This window comes from Neoarius graeffei, chromosome 13, assembly GCF_027579695.1.
Source record: "Neoarius graeffei isolate fNeoGra1 chromosome 13, fNeoGra1.pri, whole genome shotgun sequence".
In the NCBI taxonomy this organism is placed as follows: Eukaryota; Metazoa; Chordata; class Actinopteri; order Siluriformes; family Ariidae; genus Neoarius; species Neoarius graeffei.
Window position 1 is genome coordinate 53,349,200 of NC_083581.1, and position 18,563 is coordinate 53,367,762.

Sequence of the window (18,563 nt, forward strand, 5' to 3'; positions counted from 1 at the left end):
TATATATATATATGAGTGTTTAGTCTATGTCTAGTTCATATCTAGAGTGTTTATACTGTTTATATTGTCTGTTTGAGTGTTTAGTCTGTGTGTAGTTCTTATCTAGTGTTTCTACTGTTTATTTATACTGTTTGAGTGTTTAGTCTATGTCTAGTTCCTATCTAGAGTGTTTATACTGTTTTTTTTCAATTATTCTATTTTTATTCTATTTTTATTTATTGCATTGCCTGTTTGCACCGTGGGTCAGAGAGGACTGAAATTTCATCTGTGCTGTATGTCGAGCATGTATAGCATATTTGACAATAAAGTTGACTTGACTTGACTTGACTTGAATTTCAATGAAATTATTGAAACCTCCAGAATGAGATGGAATCAAAACATTGGTTAAAAGCATTTTAAAAAAAAGTAATAAAATGTCAGGTTATCTGGTGGAGGGAATATAACATAGGCTGTTATAGCACGAAATGTTTGCCCTCTCATACAGGCTATTAATGGATTTCTGCTAAATTGTTGTCGAAACACAGAATATTTGAGTTCAGTGATGTGAGTCAGAACATGGAGATAAATATAGTCTATATATATAAAACGAATAATGTGAAGATGGTGGTAATTTTGGTTAGCTGTAATGCACTGTAAAGGACAACACACACACAGATAGAGAGAGAGAGAGGGAGAGGGAGAGAGTTTCGAAGCCCCGGTAAAAAAGTTTGTGAAGTGGCCTGACGTCACACTCCCACAATGCTCGCGCCCCAGAACTCTGGCGCTGCAGCCTGAGGAGAGCGCGCGACTCAGGCCCCGAAAAAAGGCAAAAATTATAGAAAAATTGTGAAAAAATATTAAAACATCCGATCCAGAGGAGAAAGCCTGGAAAAGGTGTCGTGGGATCTCCTGCGGTAAGTTAGCGCTCAGTCGGTGACGGAATGTTACCGGGTTTCCTTCTGAAATTGACTAATGCGGTGCTGGAAACTTTTTTGCTGGTGAACTGCTCACTTTTCTCTCTCTCTCTCTCTCTCTCTCTCTCTGTCTCTCTCTCTCTCTTCTGCAAGTCTTCAAAATGTGGCTGCACGCTCTGCTCTAGGATATGCATGCTCGCTTTTTGTTTGTTTATTATTATTTCCTCCCCCCACATCAGATCTAACCCTGGGCTATGAACTCATGTTAATTTGGGTTATTTTCACTCGGTACGACGTCATTTATTTGTTCGCTCGTTTTAAGCGTCGGACATTTAATTTAGAAGCACGCGACCCCGCTCGCGCTTGCAGAAAAACAACAAACAACAACTTGTTCCATGATCAAATGAATAATTCAGTCAGTAAACAGAATGCACTGGCGGCTTCATCTCTGGCTCGAACCGTGCACTTTAGAGTCTTCTGAATAATTGCTCGAATCTCCCAGCTCGTGTCTGTGCTCCGTCCGGGAAACCCACGAGTTCTGGTACCTCTCAGATAGGAGTTGAGTCTCCAAATTTGTCCAAGTCGCACTTTTAATGTCCTGTCGCTTTGCTCGAAGCCCAATCTGAAAACTGCAGTAGGTTGTTTGTTCCATGCTGCAGATCTGTAGCCACAAGTATCCTCTGTTTTAGCTGGACACTCAACTTTTTTTTTTTCTTCTGTGTGGTTCTAGAGGGGTAAATAAGTTATAAGGGATGTCAGATTTTTTTTTTTGCTGTTGCTGCTGCTCCTGGTGGGGGTTGAACCTCCTTATGCAGGAGATTACCTCATTCACTATTCAGTTGTTTTTCTTCCCTGGTGTTGCACATGGTGTGGCTATTTAGTGGTTTTTGCTTTTGCTTCAAGTTCAATAACATTATTAGAACGAAGCTGCTCTGCTTCAGCAAACAGGCTGAGGCTGGTTTATCTAGTGATCAATAAGTTAATTCCAGGCGTGCACTGCATTCAACGCCACATTAAAAGAACCAAAACATGGCTTTTGATCTCATCTGTTGCAGATTAAACGTGTCGGTTCGTTCAGTTTATCTCGACCCATTAGTCTCTCGCCTGCAGTGGCTTTATACACTGATACGGCGTGATGACAACTTTATAATCATGTAAATGTGCCTACAGCACCTGGAGATCCTTTACTCATGATGATGATGATGATGATGATGGTGACGATGATGAGCTACAAGGTTTACACTTATTATCATGTTACTCAAGTCACATTCACTCCCTTTGCTCTTCTCCCTCCCTTCACCCTCATCCCTGAACGTGAGAAGATGCTCCAGCTTTCTGAACTCGATTCCTGAGAAAAACACGGATGGATGTGTAGCAGGGTGCGAGCTCTCTTTCCACTTCCACTGCCTCGAGCTGCAGAATAAGGAAATGGAAGCGAGGCGCGTGACGAGCCTCTGCTTTTGTTACTGCCGCTTTGTGTGTGTGCTCGTCATGAGAGTCCTTAATGTGTATTACTTCAAACAAGCTGTAAAATATGTTTAATGTCTTGAAGTACCTTGGGAATTTGATATTATATGAATATATCTTTCTGTAGAACACATACTTATTTGCCTTGCACTGATTGCATCCAGAGTGTGTTTATATGGAGGAAATCTAGATTTAAATCACTTTTCGATGTCATTTCTCCGCTTCTTCTTCTTCTTCTTCTTTTGTCCATCCGTAGCTGTGCACCTCCTGAAAAGTGCAACGGTCTTGTGAATCATGCAAACATACATATGTCCAGTGATGCATAGAAAAAAGAAATTCCCCAAATCTCTCACATGGTTAACGGACAACAGTTGATACTTTCTGAAACTTTCGCTTGTTCAGGCATGGAAACTCGACTCTTATTAGTTAGAAGTTTGCAGTTCATTTTGCAAACCTGTTGTAACCGATGCACGTGTTACAGGAGTTGTGCCGAACATCGATGCCGGCTCTGGTTCGTAGCAAAACGGCATGGACATTTTAGTCACCGAAACAAGTATAAACGTTTCCCAGACTTACTTTTCCTCAGCGTGAAGCGGAGGATAAGATCATTGTGATGTTGATGTGTAAATGGTTCCTGATCTATAAATGGTTATTTTGTGTAATGATGTATGTCATATCACGGGACGTGTGAGTGTTGGAGCACTACATGTGGGTAGTGCTGTCTATTCATTCCAACAAAAACTGCCAGAACTTTTCATACTGCATCTGTCCATGTGCTCCCTGAAAAGGCAGCACATTACATGCCTGATTCAGCGTGTATGTGTGTGAGGAGAGAGAGAGAGAGAGAGCATGTGTGTCAAGAGTTTTTTTTTTTTTACTCTGAAGGCTTTGCACAATCCTGCAGCACCTCAGTGGGGAAGCAGGCTGATTAACATGAGAAAAGTGCATCACAGGGGTTAATGGGTGGAACAGGCTCTGGAGCACACAAGCGCTAGTTAATAACTGAGCATAGAATTGAATTTAGATTTGAGAGCCTGAAGAAAGATACTGGTGTTTTGGCTTTGGGTATTTAGACATCGTGTCTGTATTTCTGTGTGGGTCGGTGTATCTGGCCAATGAGAATACGTTATGTATGTCAGTTGCTATTCAAACAAGGCACTAGGGAGTGTTTATTTGGCTTAGTCCAGTGTCACTGTGTTATGAACAGTAGCGGTGACTGTTGAACCCTGTGGGTGCCCTGGGTCACCCCATAAAAGAGAGTAAAAAGGACGGAGGGAGGAGAGAAAGAGAAAAATAAAATCAGGCCAAGTTCATAAAGCCAGTGTAACTCTTCCTCATGTCAGGATTTTTTGCTTTTTGTCTCAGAGGAATGAAAATGGCATCGCTTCACCTGCAACGTGACAAATAGTATTACGATTACAGTATATATTTTTATAGTAGTATATTTTTCGAACATCTATAAAGAAATTACTTTGTGTTGATTTATTTATTTATTTTCAAAATTTCAGCATAATAAGCTTGTTAACAAGTAAACCAGTTCAGCCACATTTTATGAAGACGTTTGTGATAGAAGCCAGAGGTATTTGGGGTTTTTTTTTTTCTGTTTAATGAACCAACAGAAGTATTTATATCCACTGAGTTTTTATAAATACGTGAAAATCAGTTTTCTTTGGGTACTAATTTTCTTTATAACTTCCTGTATGTACTTTATTTGAGCACGTCAGCAAATTAAAAAGTCCGTGAAGTATGGAGCTGCGCTGCTAATATTCATCAGAGGAGCTGCAGGAAATCAGATTAGCGAACGAAATTGTAGTGTACTGAGCTTGACAATATAGCAAATATTAATACAGGAAGTCTGACATGTTTTCAATATGCATGTTATATATAAAGCTATTGAGTAAGTGGCTTGTGTCGTCACGCAAATATTCGGTTTTGGGTGATATAGCAAGAGATTTTCAAGCATTCTGTTTCGGTGCTGGCTGCTTTTCTCTCTCTTCAACAGTGTATATGTTCCAGTGTGAACCGATATACCTTTTTGGAAATAACTGACCTGGTAGAAGTCCTCGTACTCTGTCAGCAGGTTAAATGTAAATAAACAGAAGCTGTAACTGAATGAAAGCGTAATCTAATAGACACTTTAATTGTGATGATTGGCCGTAGCTGTAGGCTATAGTAATGACACAAAAGAAGTAAAAGTCTGTCCTGCGTTTGGGCTGGGACTTGAATGCAGCACATGTATGTGAATTGAGCTGTAGTGAGAACAAAATCCTGAAGTAGTTTATGCAGAAAATATCCAGTAGACCAGAACTTTATAACAAACCTATCATAACACAACTCACACTCTACAACTTCGTAACCAGATTATATGAATCATTTTCTGTGAGGCAGCTTTTAAAGGAGAACTGAAGTCATTTTTAAACTTGCTTTGTTTCTTAATTAACATGCTATTCAATTACGTTTTCGGTTTTAGTAACCTTATATTGTAACTCGTATTGGCAACTAATTCGGTTTTTAGCCATGTTGAATGTAGTTCGTTTGGTCCACGGCGGGCGTCACTTAACTGCGCGATCTTCACGAGACTTGTGCGAGACTTTGAAACGTCAAGTGTCAGCGCCGCCATTTTGAAAACTGTTTTCCGAACGAAATATTGCACAAAAACGAGTTTAAATGACGATTACTGCCTACTTTTTTTAAACTTTCCTGATTGCTATCAGAACAAACAAAACTTCCGGCTTGATTACGTCAGCATTCGAAAGAGGGCGCGCGCGTCTTTTGACAACGTCGGCAGATGTCAGTCACTTTGATTTCCGCTGTACGTTTTACTTCCGTCCTACGATGTCTCATAAGCGAATCTTGTTTACGGCCATTGCTTTGAAATATGGACTGATATATTCCATAGCATATTTCAAACACTCATAACTTGCTATAGCAGTGAGAAAATAGCGATCAAAAATGCATTTCTATATTTAATAAAATGAGATAAATAGAATTTTGATCATAAAAAATTTGCCTAATATTAAAAATGTTTTTCGACATCCAGAAAAGATTCATTAAAAAAAGAAATGATAGAAATAAGATAAAAGACTGCAAAGCTCACTGATTACAAAAATCTAGAGGTGCCTGGTCACGGCCAAATATTCTAATGAGCACATTTGATTGGCTGCCCACTGGCCAAGATTAAACGCCTGATCTGCCACTCAAGCAGAACTCCGTGTAACAGCACAAGCTGTGATTATTGAACTCTACAAATACAAACGGACTGAATTACCAAATGGTTACGTTGATGTGCATGCTAGCTTTAGCTTGGTAGTTGCTTGCTTTTGCTCGACAGGTCGCTCAGACTCAGAAAGACCGTTCTGGTGTGAATGCATAGTTTCGGTAAATGCGATGTGGGAGGGACAGCCTACATCAGCCTTGTGATTAGAGAGGATCAAGCTTAATTAAGCCTTACCCAGGAGTAGGACTGCCAGCTTGTATCAATAGGGGTGGAATTCTGGCAAGTAAATGTAGACATTGGAAAGTCACCAATTATTCATACTTTGTACATGCATATTTTGTGCCCACAAGACCACCAGTAAACTTAATGAGAAAGCGACCACAGATTTAGGCTTTAAATGCTTGAGTCCCCTGGAAACCTACACCACTTTTGTAAACAATCCTGAGTCGTTACGTTCCTTCAAAACGGTGGATTTTATACCAACATAATCCAACCACATTTATTTACATCCGTACACGATTATGTAAACATTTCGGAAAATGAGAGAATTTTTTTCTTCAGTACCGTTTACTAAAGTTAGATGGAAATTCATTCACGCTTTTTTTTTTAAACAGCTAAATTATTAGAAACAATTTAAAGACGTATACTGTTTCTGTTGTTATCGTAGGAACTTTTTAATAATATTACCTTATCAAATATAAATTGTAGAGGAATCTTAGTTTATCGATTTAAGCTTTTTTTTTTTTTTAATTTAGCCAGTGAGTAATTGAGATGAATCTTCATATTTAAAGCCTGTGTCTGAAATCACTCACTCGTTCACTGCTCCCTACTCACTACCCTGGGAGTTCTATATAGAGGACTATATAGTGAGCTCATTGGTAAAATGAAAAAACACTTCCGAACACTACTCCGCCGCGCCGTCATTACCGTCGCACAATTAAAACGTGCCAGATCAGTCGGCTGGTGGGTTTTCAAAATAAAATACATGCATGTATTTTTGTGATAAATACATATTATACTGAGCGTATTTCCCAAATTAATAAATACTTGCGTCTTTCAGTTCTTTTAAATCAAGGCTGAATACTTCCTTCTTTGCCGCTGCCTTTTATTACATCAAATTTGAGGCTTTTGATTAAGTCATCACTCTGCACTTTAACTTTTATTCTTGTATTTTATCTGTCTTATTCTATTTTCGCTTTATTTTCTATTCTCTTGCTGTTTTTAATTGGACTTCAATGTCTGTTTATAATGTGTTTCTTCCTCCGTCCATTCACCCAACACACTTTTTTCTTTCAGCGCGACTGCAGTGCATGATGGGATATATTGCTTGGTTAGTGACCATCGGTTGTACACTACTTTTCACCGTGCATTATGGGATACTATGAGTGCACTATATAGGGTGTAATAATTCTTACTGTACATTCGGACAGCACTACAAAACGGTGAACTCACTATATAGTCCACAATATAGTGAGTAGTGAGTGATTTCGGACACAGGGAAAATTTGGGATGTTTTCCCAGATCCGTATTGTTTTAGTTTTAGTCCGAAGCAATGAATGCTGGGTAATAATTATTTATTTATTGTTATACCCTTATACCATACGTTTATTTTGGCTGAATCTTCATGAGCTGAATAGCCAGAAATTTAAATACTTTAAAATTTCACTTTGCTAAATTAATAGAAAATGAAACCCCTTCTCTTTTGTAGATTCATAAAGTTATTTCTTTTTTAATCCTTATTTTCCAATAATGCCCGTGGTCTTTAAAGTTCTGATTATAACCACGGTGTGGAGATCCGGCAGAAGGGGTGAGGATCAGAGTTTTATGAGGCAGAGTGGGCCGCTGCCTCTGGAGCGGTGTTTAAACACTAATGGCCAAAACTGCAAATCTGAACCCAATTAACCTCGCTGTTATGAGGGGAAAATCTTGAAATAACATGCGCTAACTTTGGCACTGCTTCTCTTCTCGTTGACTGGTAGTGATCTGGGGGATCGAGAAATTGAGCTTTACTTGCACAACAACTTTCCTTATAACCACCTGATTGCAAAGTCACATTACCAAAAACAGTTAGGTCACATATCAGATCACATATTCTCAGCAAACACGCAGTAACAAGCACCCGAAGGTCACGTAAGCATAGCTGCAGATGCCCGCCTTCCTGGACTGGCACACATTCTGCCTGCACTTGCAGTGTGTGATGTTCAGAGGTAGGGGGAAGATGTTAGATATTCGAAGCACATCCTGAGCTGAAACCTGAATTTTGAGCACAGGCACCCATCTGTGGCAGTTTACGGGCCATAACTTAAAGGAGAACTGAAGTCGTTTTTAAACTTGCTTTATTTCTGAATTAACGTGTTATTCAATTACGTTTTCGGTTTCAGTAACCTTATATCGTGACTCGTATTGGCAACTAATTGCAATTAAATATTATACTTATCGGCCTATTCGGTTTTTAGCCATGTTGAATTTAGTTCGTTTGGTCCACGGCAGGCGTCGCTTATCCGCGCGATCTTCACGAGACTTGTGTGAGACTTCGAAACGTGAAGCGTCAGCCAGGTGTCAGTGCCGCCATTTTGAAAACTGTTTTCCGAACGAAATATTGCACAAAAACGAGTTTAAATGACGATTACTGCCTACTTTTTTCAAACTTTCCTGATTGCTATCAAAACACACACAACTTCCGGCTTGATTACATCAGCATTCGAAAGAGGGCGCGCGCGTCTTTTGACAACGTTGGCAGATGTTGGTCGCTCTGATTTCCGCTGTACGTTTTACTTCCGTCCTACGATGTCTCGCACAGGTCTCAACGAATCTTGTTTACGGCCGTTACTTTGACATACGGACTGATATATTACAGAGCATATTTCAAACACTCATAACTTGCGATAGCAGTGAGAAAATCGCTATCAAAAATGCATTCCTATATTTAATAAAATGAGAGAAATAGAATTTTGATAATAAAAAAATTTGCTTTCAGTTCTCCTTTAATTCTTCATGAATCATCATGTCAAAGACGAGTCTTACGCCTCTCCGTGTTCCATACAACTCTTTCCCTGGCTGTGATTTTTCGTCTCGGATGTAACCCTGTTGCTGTAGTGACTGGATTGATGTACTTATAATTATGGAGCTGTGCAGTTGATTCTGATACTGATACTGAAAATCTTTAGCTCTAAGTGTTTTCTGGTGTTTTATTCCAACTTTTTAAAATCATTCTGAGCTTGTAATGTGTTGTGTAATATGTTGAGAGCAGTCTAGGATTTCACAGTCTTCCATGATGCGTTTAGGAAGTAGTGCCTGCTACAAGGTTTAAAGGCGAGCTTAAGTTTGGCAGGAAACGCAAACCCAACGAGGATTTCTGTCAGAAATGTTGCAAGATGTTGTCAGGTTGAGACTGTTGCATTAGGTAATTATTCCAGTGCTCAGAATTCACAGCAACGTGACTAAAATGAAGCATCACAGATACTGAAGAAAGAGCCAATTACAGATTTCAGCAGACACTGTACTTCATCTCGACAAAAAAAAAAAAAAAAAGACTATGAGCTGAAATTTGAGCTGGGATGAACGGGAAACGAGCTTTAAACTGTTTTAGCATCTGTTTACCATTCCCTCTGGGGAAAAAAGTCATCGAACGAGCTGCAATAAGAGATCAGAGAATGGGCAATTTTAAAACAAAACCACCCAAAATGAGCAGCTCCAGAGTTACAGGAACACAGTCATGTGCTGAGAATGTGGCAGAATTCTAGTGCCCTTCTTCTGAATCATCAAGAAGCAGAAAACGGAGCGAGGAAAAGAGAACGGGAGGCAGGTTTGGGGATCATTACAGCCCCAAAGTCAGTTCGAGTCATGAGTCATTCGACAAGCAGGGAAGATTTTTGATGACTTACTTTCTGTACTTTTTTTTTTTCATAAACATGGTATCTCCACCTCACAGCGTAGTTCCAAATGACTCTGAGTAACAGCTCAAAAACCGAGAAGCCTTTTGGAGGTGATTCACAGCATCATATGCGTACATACAGGATGCTCGAAATCGAAAAAAAAAAACACCCAAACCTTAAGGTTCTAAGAAGAAGAAACCTTTATTTGTCACATCCTCTGCATTTAACACAGCTGAAGCAGTGAACACACACACTCACACACACCCAGAGCAGTGAGCAGCCATACTACAGCGCCCGGGGAGCAGTCAGGGGTTAAGTACCTTGCTCAAGGGCACTTCAGCTCAAGGTCGCCCCACGTTAACATAACTGCATGTCTTTGGACTGTGAGACTTTGAGTTACATGTTGATCCTGGGATTGAGATGCTGGCCTCTTCTGCCCCTCGGACCTGCTTGATCCATCCTGGTGCCCTGTGTCTGGTCGGAGTTTTATCGCACCGCTCCTGTGAAGGACGGCCCCATGAGGACAGTTGAGGGTTATACCTGTTAAAACTGTTAATATTATAGTCAGGCTGTCTGTTGTTGCCCAAATGAGGATGGGTTCCCTTTTGAGTCTGGTTCCTCTCGAGGTTTCTTCCTCATGTCGTCTGAGGGAGTTTTTCCTTGCCACCGTCGCCACAGGCTTGCTCATTGGGGATAGATTAGGGATAAAATTAGCTCATGTTTTAAGTCGTTCAAATTCTGTAAAGCTGCTTTGCGACAATGTTTATTGTTAAAAGCGCTATACAAATAAACTTGATTTGAGGGAAACCGGAGCACCCGGGACACGGGGAGAACATGCAAACTACGCAGAAAGGCCCCCGCTGGCCTTGAACCCAGAACCTTCTTGCTCTGAGGTGACAGTGCTAACCACTACACCACCCAGATGTGTAATGCCGTCTCATGTATAATTTGCTATTACTCCACGAAATCAAGTTGTACATGAGTTGCTAGCCGACGATGCGCGTAGCCCCAAGTCAGCTATAAGCCATGTACGACAAGATTGAGTGGAATAACTGTTTTATTTGATCCACATTCACTGGATTTTGAGAAACCGAGCATTCTTATTTTTATTCTTTGCAAATTCGAAAATCATTTCCGCTTAGAATGTAAACAACCCAGCGAAATCACAGGAGCAATTTGTGAAAAATGCTCTAATAATTCTTTTTAAAGATTTTTTTGGGGGCTTTTTTCACCTTCATTATTGGATAGGACAGTGTAGAGACAGGAAATGAGCGGGAAAGAGAGACGGGGAGGGATCGGGAAATGACCTTGAGCCGGAATCGAACCCGGGTCCCCGGATTTATGGTATGGCACCTTATCCACCTGAGCCACGACGCCCCCATGCGCTAATAATTCTTGAAAAATAAAAAAAGATACGTTCTTACCATCAAATACTTTTTTTCCATATTTTGTTGCTTTTTTTTATTTTTTGGGGGGTTTTGTTTTCAAGTCGAGTTTTTATTTCGTCCTCAGTTGTTTCAGCAGCACGCTCTGCCATTTTGTTTTTCTCTACTCACGGGATATGAGCTGATATTCTGGTAGTAGAGTAGCCAATCAGAACGCACGATTGCTCATATCCAGTCAATGTGGATAGAATATATATAAATATATATGGATTTGAGTTTGTGGAGCATAATGAGAAGGAAAGCAGTTGATATAAAAAGGGCGAATGATTATTACTGAATGATGACTGAGCGATTTAGTCCGATATGGTGCAGACACACATTTTTCAAAGTGCGCAGATTTAAAAGCTTTTTGTCATTGAAATATTTTCTTACACCAGATTCTTACACAAAATGAATTTTGTGAGTTTCGTGAATCAGACGTTAACTGTTTTTCGAGAAGTCGCACTGTGTTTAGGGACAAGGATGTGAGTAACTTTGAAACTGAAGACCGAGAATAAGAGAATACAGTAAATAGGGAAGGATATCTGGACGTCAAGCAACTACATCATACAACTCTCATACTGACTGCAGTTCACACACACGTACTTCACAGCAAAACGTACACTGATTTTGGGCATTTTCAGTGATTTGTAACACCATCCCCAAGATATTTATATGTATTTCCCCAGACTGAGACACACATGAGTATTAAATGCTCTGGCCTGAGTTTCCCAAAAAACATCGTAGCACAAATATCATCTTTAAATGGTAGCGCGAGCATCACAATGAACACTCTCTCTCCTAGTTAAGCTGCTCTTAGCGTTAAGAGGCTTTTGGGAAACCCACCACAGATGTGTACATTCTCAAAATGTGCTTGTGAATGAGTTCTTAATGAGTGTGTTATTTTAGATGTTTTCTTTTTTGTGGTTCTCTTGGGTCATGGTCCAAAATGTGGAAGGTACTCTAGATGCACGAGATACACTTTCTTTGTTTTAAAGCAGCTGAAGTCATTTTAACTTGCTTTATTTCTTAATTAACGTGTTATTCAATTACGTTTTCGGTTTTAGTAACCTTATATCGTGACTCGTATTGGCAACTAATTGCAATTAAATATTATACTTATCGGCCTATTCGGTTTTTAGCCATGTTGAATTTAGTTCGTTTGGTCCACGGCAGGCGTCGCTTATCCACGCGATCTTCACGAGACTTGTGCGAGACTTCGAAATGTGAAGTGTCAGCCAGGTGTCGGTGCCGCCATTTTGAAAACTGTTTTCCGAACGAAATTTTGCACAAAAACGAGTTTAAATGACGATTACTGCCTACTTTTATCAAACTTTTCCTGATTGCTATCAAAACAAACAAAACTTCCGGCTTGATTACATCAGCATTCGAAAGAGGGCGCGCGCGTCTTTTGACAACGTTGGCAGATGTTGGTCGCTTTGATTTCCGCTGTACGTTTTACTTCCGTCCTACGATGTCTCGCACAGGTCTCAGCGAATCTCGTTTACAGCCATTGCTTTGACATATGGACTGATATATTGCATAGCATATTTCAAACACTCATAACTTGCTATAGCAGTGACAAAATAGCTATCAAAAATGCATTCCTATATTTAATAAAATGAGATAAATAGAATTTTGATCAGAAAAAATTTGCCTTCAGTTCCCCTTTAACACATCTCAGTCGTAAGGGGTTTGAAACAGGGCTGGGCGAAATGATGATATAGTATTAATATTATAATAAATTATAATACACATTCATGAGATATTGTAGATTTTGTAATGCTATTTTTATTACATTTCTTTTTTTAATAATTAGAAACTGATTGGAGGTGACTTAATAAAATGTAATAAAAAAAAAAACAAGCAAAAAAACCCAACAACAACATTTTACAGGTTTTTAATTTTGTTCTCATTTTTAGTGTAAAATATTTTATGTTTATATTTTATATAAATAAGATTGTTAATTTTGGAATATACAGAATAAAAAAATACCTTTCTTTATTATTAATAAACAAATGTATTATTATTTATACATATTTTCTTAATGCAACACTACTGTATTACTGTCAGTTTGGGAGAAAACGTATATTCTGTGCTACATGTCATATATCATAGAAATGCCTTTGAAGATTATGTTTTTTTTTTAATCATTTTGTCCACTCCTACCTTGAAATTAGTTGATGAGTCGAGTCAGATTTGGATTATTAAATGAAAGGAAATATCTATTATTTGCTTTAATGGGCTGTAAATCAGAACGCGGTTTATGGTTGTGATTTTAAGTTAGACGTTAAAAGAAGCCGTCATTAGAGTGAACAGATTTTATTATCGTTAATACAGATTATTACAGTAATATAGTTTATACATAAACAGCGCCATGCAAGTCACGTACAGAACGTCTGTAAAGCACTTTAAATATACTTTTAAAAATATCAAAATGAAAGATTGTTCATGTCAAAGCATTTTCTCTAAAGAGCAGTAAACAGTCAAACAACTAAATCAAATGAATATAATTGTCTTTTAATTACCTTTAAAACAGCACCGGTTCTCTTCGGTACACTGACAGGCAGCTTTATACGGAGAATCAGCTGGTCGGTTGTTTCAAGCATCTCAGATAACCTGCTACATTTTTTTTTCTCTGATTGACGCTGTTTCATTGTTCCTGTATTTGCAGGCTGCATTCAGCCTTGAGGATGTTTTTATCTCAACTAAGATAAGATATACTGCTTTCTTTAACAAATGAATTTTCCAAAACATTATCTTTCTGAAACAGTCATCTATAATAATTATATCTAAGACATTTGCACAACCCAGTACACGTGTTAGACGTTAGGAAGAGCCCATACGTTTCTAATTAAATGTCGGGAAACACCAGAATGAAAACTCTGGGCTAATAATAATGGATATTTTTCATGTTTCTGTCTGCCACTAATCGTCTCAAATGCAGAACTTGTTGTTTAATAGAGTTTGGAGCGTCACCAGTAAACATGGCCAAGAACCACGTCCTTTCACAGAAAGAGGCGATTTTAACTGACACGGCAGATGAACGACCACAAACCTTTTCCCTCAGCCCATCTGCAAACATAAGATTATCTTGCTGCTCATGCTGTGATCTGTTTTCCAATCTGGTGACTGTGTCTTGCTCCAGAAAGCTCATTGTCTCAAGCCAATCAGATTCCACCCTTCAACATCCTGACGCCGCTCGTGGGCAGAAATGTGCACAAAAGATATCAAACGGAGCGTCAGAGGCTTAAAGGGGAACTGAAGGCAAATTTTTTATTATCAAAATTCTATTGGTCTCATTTTATTAAATATAGGAATGCATTTTTGATCGCTATTTTGTCGCTGCTATAGCAAGTTATGAGTGTTTGAAATATGCTCTGCAATATATCAGTCCATATGTCAAAGCAATGGCCGTAAACGAGATTCGTTGAGACCTGTGCGAGACATCGTAGGACGGAAGTAAAACGTACAGCGGAACTCAAAGTGACCGACGTCTGCCAACGTTGTCAAAAGACGCGCGCGCCCTTTCTCTTTCGAATGCTGATGTAATCAAGCCGGAAGTTTTGTTTGCTTTGATAGCAATCAGGAAAGTTTGAAAAAAGTAGGCAGTAATCGTCATTTAAACTCGTTTTCGTGCAATATTTCGTTCGGAAAACAGTTTTCAAAATGGCGGCGCTGACACCTGGCTGACACTTGACGTTTCGAAGTCTTGCACAAGTCTCGTGAAGGTCGCGTGGATAAGCGACGCCTGCCGTGGACCAAACGAACTAAATTCAACATGGCTAAAAACCGAATAGGCCGATAAGTATAATATTTAATTGCAATTAGTTGTCAATACGAGTCACGATATAAGGTTACTAAAACCGAAAACGTAATTGAATAAGACATTAATTAAGAAATAAAGCAAGTTTAAAAATGACTTCAGTTTTCCTTTAAACTAGCTCACAGCAACGTCAGTCTCAGTATATTTGATTTATCAGGTATTTATTACGGGTATTGACTGGACACTATCAGTGCCAGACTGCTTGAAGTCCATGCAGATGACTGGTTATGTGTAATATTTTATCATATTATTGTGTAATGTTTTATGAACTAAAACACCAGTAATGGTCATTGTGTGTTTAGGAACTTTTGTTCAGCATTTGTAAAACGCTAAGTATTTAATGTAGAAAGAGAGAGAAAATGAAACCATTGGAATGGTCAAGTCAGTTAGAGTCAGCAGCGAAGGCACAGATACCTGTCAATAATAATAATAATAATAATAATAATAAATAAAATGTGCCTTACCATTATTAAACTAATAATGCAGGGTGTTTTTTTTTTAAATTTATATTATTTGAGATGTAAATATCCCAGAAACTACATAGTCGAGGCAAATTAAACTAAACAGGCTTAATGTTGAGCAATATAAGATTTATTCCTCAAAATTTGAACGAGAAATTCAAAGGTGTGTGTATTCCATGAACGATTTCACAAATTTTCAATATTCGCGAACCCGCTCGAGTATCTCTTCCGATGCTGGTGGTCGTCCAGATCCTTTCGCCCTGCACACACAGCCTTCCTCTTTGAACTGTTTGTGCCGTGTCCAAATCTGCATTGCAGTTGGTGCATTTTGAGAGAATTCTCTCATAAATGCACGCTGCACAGTCTTGTTCGACTGTGTTCGAGCGTACTCTAACACACAAAACACCTTTTCTTTTCCAGTGAATGGCATTTCTATACCTGAAAAGATATAAAAACATTAAACATAAAATTTTTACCTGTTTCCACACATGCTGTTAAAATTTGAGGTCAGTTGAACAAGAATTGGCAAAGTTATTAGATTGTAAAATGATATCAAATTTTTTGAAACACCCTGTATATTGTCATATTGCCCAGCCCTAGTGTTAGCTATTTATTTCATATTGCAGTTACAACAAAACAAAAGCATCGATTACTGATTTGTAAATGGGAAATATTTGCCTTTACCAACTTTTCCATCCAGACTTATGCGCTTCACAATGATGGCTGTTTAAAGAAAATTTTCCACTCAAACAAATTATTATTTTTTCCCGAACAAAAATACTTCGAATTAGAAATACTTTTTAAAAATAACAGTATTTTTAATGAATAATATTTGCTCTCAAATTTAAAGTACTGTGCCAAAATCTTAGGCACTTTTAAAGAAATAATGCAAAGCAAAGACGCCTTCAAAATAATGAAATTACTTTTCGATATAAAAACCATACTATAATGATTATAAAGAGCTGTAAACAAAACAAAGTCAGTATTTTGGTGTGATAGCACTTTTGCTTTTTAAAAATGCATCGACAGTTGCACGTATGATTTGTGGCTTTTTTTATATAAGGAAAAATTGGTGAAATTGTTCTGAGCGTTTTGGAGAATCTGCTAGAGTTTTTTTGTTGACATCAGTTTCTGTTTTTGCAGGTACATTCGACAGCCTTTATTATGTTTTTTTTTGGTGTGTGTGTTTCATATATATTTATGTATTACATATATTTTATATTATTTTAGAAATATTTTGCTCCTAGTTTGCAATTGTACAATTTTCATTCGTATTATTTGTTTATTAGATAGACATGATTATATACGTACAGGACCTCTCTGAAAAACACCATGGTGGTGAGAACCTCCTGTATAATTAATTAATGGTCTATTATCTAATATGTTACTTTCATTCCTGACAAACATTTTTGTGTCATTTTTTTGGGTGGAAAAATAATATTTGGAAGTCTTTCTTTTTTTTTTTCCTGACTCAGTAATGCAGACGTCAGAATTTGTATTTGTATTAAAGCCTAAGACCTTTGCACAGTTCTGAATGTGGCAGAATTACTGAGGAATATTTTTAAATAAATGCAAACAAATTTTTATTCTTGAAAAATGTTATTATTATTCTTTTGGTCTCAGTCTTCAGGAACCCTGTTGTTTCCTTTAACCACATCCTGTTTCCCTTGGGTATAAATATGAGGTTGCACACATGTAAATTCCTTTGGTCATAACCATGGGAAAACCCCCCAAAAACATGCAACACAAAAGAGACAGATTGTTTTTGGCTTGCTCAAATTAAGTAATGGATATTAAAAAACCCTAAGGAGTTAAAAATACCATTAAGCACAATTACGGCCGAAACAAAACGTTTCACATGTGAACCAGTTGGAAATGTGCCAGGAATTGGTCCCATGGGCACACTGTCTCTCACATAGTGAAGAGGATAGTGAAGAGAAAGACTAAAGATCGCAGCTTGTGGTTGCTAAGTTTCAAAATGCAACTTTCATAACAGCAAGTTGTTTGAATTTGTTGCAAGAAAGAAGAAAAAGTTTCTTACTGAGAGCCTCTCACAAAACCGGCTTCGACAGCATCAAAAGAACTGAAATGTAGATGTTGAGGTGAGACAAAAGATGCCCATGTTTGGTAACAAAATGGGGCTGTATAGAAAGAAAAGCATCTGATACCCCACTATAAAATACGGTGGAGGCTCTTTGATGCCTTGGTGCTGTTTTGTGGCTGGCGATTGCGAAGACTGATGCCATCATGAACTCTGTGTGAACCACCAGAATATTTCAGACCCAAACCTGTCTGCCTCTTCCAGGAGGTTCTGACTTGACCACAGATAGAGCTTTCAGCAAACTGATGAGCCAAACGTACATCCAAATCAACATCCAAATGGTTCAAGAAACAGTAACCCAACACTTTGCGATGATCACGCCAGTCTTCTGATTTGTTAAACGTTAAAGTCCATGTGGTGCATCGGGCGGCGTCGATCTCTGTTTCCGTAGCCCTCGGCCTCTTGCCTATTACATAGCTAGGATTACAGTGGGGGGCTAGTCCTCTGGTAACCACGAGAGTTTAACTCCCCACTCGCATCTGTATTGCAGCGTGCCTTGCCAGATGGTAGTAGGTACCATTTTTATGATGGTCTTTGGTGTGACCCGACTGTGAATAGAACTCACGATCTCCTGATCGAGAGGCTGACACACTAACCACTAGGCGGTAGTCTTCTGATTTGAGCCCTTCTAAAAACCTGTGGACTGAATTGAAGGAACACACAGACTTAAACACACAGTGAAATTTAACCTCTGCATTTAACCCATCTGAAGCAGTGAACACACAAGTGAGCAATGAGCACACACACATAACCAGAGCAGTGAGCAGGCATGCTACAGTGCCCGGGGAACAGTTGGGGGTTAGGTGCCTCGCTCAAGGGCACTTCAGCCCAACCTCAGCCCAAGACCACCCCATGTTAACCTAACCGTATATCTTTGGACTGTGGGGGAAACCAGAGCACCCAGAGGAAACCCATGGATACACGGGGAGAACATGCAAACTCCGCACAGAAAGGCCCCCATCGGCCACTGGGCTCAAACCCAGAACCTTCTTGCTGTGAGATGACAGTGCTAACCACTACACCGCCATGCTGCCCGGCGGTGAAGACGGAAGTCCACGTGCATATACATACAAAGGAGCCTAAAACGTTCTGTAAGGAGGAGTGTTCCTACATCTCTCTATGTGTTTACGAGTGTCTCCGACCTTGCTAAACATTATAGACTTGGTGCTGTGAGCTTCTCTATGGGAGGTGTGGGTTTGTCTTTCAAAATTGTCTCTCAAAATATAACTGCTAATAATTAAGTTATTCCATGAAATCAAGTCGTACATGAGCTGATAGCTGACGAGACGTAGAGCACCG

At 38.9% G+C, this 18,563-nt stretch overlaps 1 protein-coding gene across 1 annotated transcript in view; it reads left to right on the forward strand.

Moving 5' to 3' along the window:
• Positions 1-777: 777 nt before the first annotated feature.
• The window catches only part of plagl2 (pleiomorphic adenoma gene-like 2), an 89,628-nt gene continuing 71,842 nt past the window's right edge, over positions 778-18,563 (forward strand). The window contains exon 1 of the mRNA XM_060938037.1: positions 778-893. The gene's annotated coding sequence lies outside the window, so the exon portion shown is untranslated. The remainder of the gene's footprint in view (positions 894-18,563) is intronic.